Source organism: Marmota marmota, unplaced genomic scaffold (assembly GCF_001458135.2).
Source record: "Marmota marmota marmota unplaced genomic scaffold, marMar, whole genome shotgun sequence".
NCBI classification, from domain to species: domain Eukaryota; kingdom Metazoa; phylum Chordata; class Mammalia; order Rodentia; family Sciuridae; genus Marmota; species Marmota marmota.
The window spans coordinates 5,297,931-5,304,035 of record NW_025999926.1 but is presented as its reverse complement, the minus strand read 5'-3'; positions in this window follow the sequence as shown (position 1 = coordinate 5,304,035).

Here is a 6,105-nt window from a genome sequence, read left to right as displayed (position 1 = left end):
GCTGCCCTCCTGCCTGCTCAAGTACAGGGCATGCTAATCTTTGAGGTCCTGTCTCAGGATCCCATCTATCAACTACGGGGTTTGAGGGCCACTCAGCTATCTCCATAGGGGGAGCTTCAGACGGGCCGCCAAATGCCGCAGTCTGGCTGGGCACAAATCACGAGCCACTGAAGCAGGAACAAACTTTATTTTTAAACTGCAGGAAAACACTTCACACAGCTCCCGGGGAATCCTCCCGAACGCCACGAGGCTTGTCCAGGAACCCCCAGCCGGAAATATCTCTCCCGGAAATCCCTCCTCCTGCACTTCCCCAACCAATGGGAACTCTCGGGGAATCCCTGGAAATCCCCACGAGAACTCCAAAATAGTGCGAGAACTCAAAAGTTGCGGCAGAGGCAGATAGTAATGCCTCGCCTGTCAATCAATACTGTTGGCAAAATGCCAGGGGCCATACAGACTCGGCCGTGGCTCTCAGCAGTAGTGCTAATAATTGAGGACTTACAGTAGTAGAGATTTATCTTTTTAGTTCAAGGGTTAATAAAGAATTGCTAGGCTTATGCAGTTTTGCAGTTAATGAAATGACACCATGTTTAGGCCTAATTTGGGCTAAATGGGAAGCATATATAATATATAAAGATCCAAATTTCAATTTCTGGGATTTATAGTTATTCATTTTATCTGGCATCCATATGTATGGAACTGTCCTTATAAATATTTTAAGCAGTAAAGAGATGATCAGTTTGTATAAATCTATTTTTAATTGGGTCATAAATCTGAGAATGTGTGCCTCTGGAGACAATTGTAGTTATAATGTAGCTGCCTACTCACACCTAAAAATGTAGCAGAGCTGAGCAGTGGCTCCTGCAATCCCAGCAGCTTGGAAGGCTGAGGCAGGAGGATGGAGAATTCAAAGCCAGCCTCAGCAACTTAGCAAAGCCCTAAGGAACTCAGTGAAGCCCTATCTGTAAATAAAATACAAAAAAGGGCTGGAAATGTGGCTCAGAGGTTAAGTGCCCCGGGATCAATCCCTGGTACCAAGAAAAAAAAAATTGCAGAAATGAAAATGGCATATCATATGGGCTGGGGTTGTGGCTCAGAGGTAGAGTGCTCGCCTAGCATGTGCAAGGCCCCAGTTCGAGCCACAGCACCACATAAAAATAAATAAAGCAAAGGTATTGTGTCCAGCTACAACTAAAAAATAGATATTAAAAAAATGGCATATCTGGGAGATTATTATATCCTTTATATTAAGTAGGCTAATATAAAACTGTTATTATTAAAACTGTTGTCAGAATTCCCTGATTTTTGTCAAACCTTCCTGCAGAATGTTGAAGTCAACAAATAGAATCACCTGTCTTGGATTCCACATTGTGGAAGCCCTTTTAGTAAGACTTCTCCTTCCAGAATGAGTCCCCTCACCTGGTTTCCTGTCTTCCTTTTGGCACCCCAACACTGAAAATTATCTTGTCTGTGGCTTTGATAGGTGTCTTTGTTGCTTTGGCTGTGAATATTTAATTCATGTTTATTAAGTCTGGCACTGGACTGATTCTTTTGCCTGCTTTATTTACTTTAATCCTCATAGTGATCCTCTGTGGTAGGTAACGTTTCAGTTTCACAGATACAGAACCAGATGCACAGAGCCATCTCTTCTGTTAGGTGTTGGAACCTGGCTTCAAATCCTTTCCCAGACTCCTTTCCAACGAGGGGTATTCTAAAGTTCAGATCTTGAATGTTCCCCCAAAGGCCATGGTACTGAAACCTAAGCAATGGTGAAAACTTTAGAGGTGAGACCTAGTGGGAGGTTTTAGGTCATTAGGAATGTGCCCTCAAAGGGGATTGTAGGACTCTCTTTAATTCCAGACCACGAGGTGAAGGGCTTCTTTTGTTAAGTGCTGATGTTCTTGACCCATGATTTGCTGTGCTGTACCTGCCTCAAAGCAATGGGCCAACTGACCATAGATTGAAACCTCCAAAACTATACACCAAAATATGCCTTTCCTCTTTTAAAGTTGATTCTCAGGTACTTTGTGATGGCAACAGACAGCTGACTAACACCTGAGGCCATGTAACTCAGTTGACTGGAACTCCAGCCCTCTTAGACCCTAAGGTACCCTTAAGAATAGTAGTGGTGGAATGAAGAAGGCAGGGCAAAACCAATGAGAAGCACACCAGGTCCCCAACAATCCTGGGAATTTTCTAGATTAGCTAACTCTGGAATTCTTTTACAATAAGGAAAAATAAATCTGTTAAACTTGTGTTATTTCAAGTTGTTGACCACAGAACTAAGCTGAGGCACCATAGTAGGATCTGGTGTTCCTATAGTGGGGAAAAAAAAATGTTCTCTGTCCTTTTGCAGCTAAGTCTAGTGAAGGGATTCTTCCTTTAATTAATCAACATCTGCTCTTACTACACCATAGATTAATACATACTCAGTTGTTAAAATGAGACAAACTCAAGAGAGTAGCAAGTTTCATTGAAAAAAATAGGTGTGGGGGGATGTAAACCCTAGCAGGAGACAAGACAGGAAACTCTTTTATCTACTTAAGGAAAATTCTGTGACTGTTGTAGAAAGAGAAACAACCCTATCATTGCAAAATCTCTGTCATAGAATTCCCAGAAAACAAAAATCTGTCCTTCCTCCGAGCTAGGATGCATACAAGAGAACACTAAGGGCTGGGCTGTGGCTCAGCGGTAGAGTGCTCGCCTAGCACATGTGAGGCCCTGGGTTTGATCCTCAGCACCAAATAAAAATAAATAAGCAAAACTAAAAAGTGTTGTGTCCAACTACAACTAAAAGATAAATTAAAAAAAAAAGAGAATACTAAGCCAGTTTTAGTCCAATTATCTTTAGTTCAGTGAAAAAAGCATTGTCAGAGCACATATCCCACAATCGTGGTGTGTTGTAACTAATATAGCACATTTTTATTGCCTGCAGAAAGTAATAAGTTAACATTTTTAAGTGAGCACATGGCTTAAAAATAGTTTTCCTCATAAGTATTTAATAATGACTCATTTAGCATGAAATTAATATTAAAGAATGCTAAGAATAAGCATTTAAAAATACCAATTAAAAAAAATGGTGCACATTTGTGACTTGATTAATTCTGGCAACCATTAACTCAAAAATAAACTTCATCCCTTTCTTGTGTCTGTTTCAGATTGACCCTTTAATTGCCTAATGTATCCCAATAAGACTAGTTAATTACATCTTTTTATTATTGTGCTAAACTGGTTTCCATACAATAAGACAACTCCTACATAAGAGAACAAATTTAAAATGTAACACCAATGTGTGTGTGTGTTTGTGTGTGTGTGTGTGTTGTACTGTACCTTGATTCTTTGATATACAAGATCTACAAGGGAATGTTGAGGAAACTAACATTTAATGACCACCTACCATGTGTCAGGCATTTGCCAAGCACTTCATGGTTATTATCTCATTTGATTGAGTTTCTCAGACATAATTTCACAACACAAGTGTAACGAAAGTTGCCGCAGTCTGGCTGCAGCAAAATAACCGGAGGGTGACGAGCAACTTGTGTAGATTGATACAGCAGGAGTGGGAGCCATTTATTGTAGGACAGGAGGGGTATATATACATTCCACACAGCTTATCTTAATTAAAATAAACTAGATACAGCAGTCAACCAATAAGGAATCTCCACACTTAATGGCTCGCTGGCAAAATGCCAGGCGCCATCTTGACTTGTTTACAGAACTTAACAGAAAGTGTCACTCTTATTTTACATACATATCAGTAAAGATTTAATGTATCAGAAGAAATCATTTTAACTATATAAAAAGCTTTGAACAGCAAGTGACACGGTATCATTGGTAGAAAAACTACTTCCCTTTGTGTATATTTGGGACTATCAAAATTTCACAAGTGTTTTCATGATGCTGGCCTTCTGTGATTTTTTTTTTTTTGCCTTCTGTCTTAGTTTCCTGTTGCTGCTATAACAAATTACCACAAATTTAGTGGTTTAAAATGAAATAAATTTATTATTTTATACTTCAATAGGTTAGTAGGCCCAAATGAGGCCCCATGAACTTGACTCAGGATGTCGACAGGATTTTGTTTTTCCTGGAAGACCTGGGAAAGAATCAGTTTCCTTGCCTTCTGCCTTTGTTAACTTCTGGAGGTTCTCTGCATTCCTTGGCTCGTGGTCCCACCCCCAGTCTCTTTCTCTTGGACTCTGACCCTCCTGTTTCCCTCTTATAGCAGCTGCCAAAATAATACAGAATAATCTCTCCATCTCAAATCTTTAACTTAAATCACATCTACAGAGTCCCTTTTGTCATATATGGTAACATTTCTAAATTCCAGGGATTAGGACATGGACACCTTTCTGGGGCCATTGTTCAGTTTACCACATCCCATCCCTTTATTCTAATGAATTGCCACGACTCCAATTTCAGATAATGCTGCAGAATACCCTTGGTATGTTGTTTCCATAGTATTGAAGACAGTTTCATCTCCTATACATTTCAGAAAACCCTTTTCCTTTTGCAAGGACTATTTCTTGTGTTTAATGACAGATTCCACTAATATTTGATTAATCTATTTCTTGAAACAGATTTGCTTCCAGTCACCATTACCTGCTTAAGGATCAGGGTTGGCACTGAGATTAGTGACTCACTCCACTGTTTGCCCACCAGCACTAACTCATCAAGACAAAGTGAACAGGGGATTTTCCCACACATGGGGCACTTCTTACAAATCACAAAATTCAGCTCAGGGGTGGAATCATGTGTCTCCTCAAAGCTTGGATTTGCAGCCCCTGCAGTCACTTATCTTTGCATTGCTCCCTGGCTCTTTCCTGTGCACTTATCTTAGCTCCCAAAAAGTGCACACCCATCTGAAGAGCTGAACCCAGGTTCTTTTCTTTTACATCTCTTAAGACTCTAGAAAAATATTAGACCACAAAGCACCCTGAAGTTTGCATCTGGTCAACAGACTTGTTTTGTTTAGCTTGAAGAGTTTTTGAAGAAAAAAAGTTAATTGAAAACGTTTAAAAAACAGAGAATTTCACATAAAATTCTCATTTCTCTTCTCTTGAAAACTTGAACGTTAATGGCACTTCTGCCAGCCTTTCTGTCTGGCACCCATGAGCCAAAGGGCAGTAGGAGGACTGCCTTTGGGCAGGCAGGGGGCCTCCAGCTTGATGCTGCTCATCCAGCCCCAGATCAGCCCCTAAGAGAATTTGAGCTAGAGATTACTGTGCTAGACACCTTCTAGAAATCCTTAGTGGCATCCTAATATTATCTTTTATTTTCCAAGGGTGGTGACTGCTTGCTAAACCCAAATTTTATCCAGGAACCGTTTGAAAGCATCTTCATAAAATGTTTTTAATGTGTAATTGTCTTCAAGGACTTTGCTAATGAAAGTATAATTCATGGACCAGCAGCATTGGCATCAACTGGGAGAAGGATAAAAACTCTACTGAGCCAGAATTTGCATTTTAGCAACATTCCCAGCTGATGTGGAACTATGCTAAAATTTGAAAATGACTGCTGCGGACAAAGCTCACAGTTAACTCTCTACCCCCACCTCCCTCTCCCTCCCTCTGTTATGGTTTAGATATGAGGCATCCTCAAAACCTCAGGAGGTTCAGACATAAAATGATTACGTGATGAAAGCCTTAACCCAATCAGTGAATTGATCCCCTATGGAGATTAACTGAGCAGTAACTGAAGGCAGGTGAGTGTGGCTGGAGGAGGTGGGTCATTGGGGATGTGCCTTTGGGGTCTATATATTTTATCCCTGGCGAGTGGAGTCACTCTCTGCTTCCTGGTGCCACGTTCCCAGCTGCTCCCCTCTACCTCACTCTTCAGTCATGATGTTCTGCCCCACCTTGAGCCCTGAGAAATAGAGCTGGCCTTCTATGGACTGAGACCTCTGAAACCGTGAGCCCCCAAATAAACGTTTCCTCCTGTAATTGTTCTTGTCAGGTCTTTTGGTCTCAGCAATAAAAAAGCTGACTAAAACACCCTCTTTCCCTCTCCCCTCACTCTCTCTCTCTCTCTCTCTCTCTCTCTCTCTCTCTCTCTCTCTCACACACACACACACACACACACACACACACTCACTCATTCACCACTAAG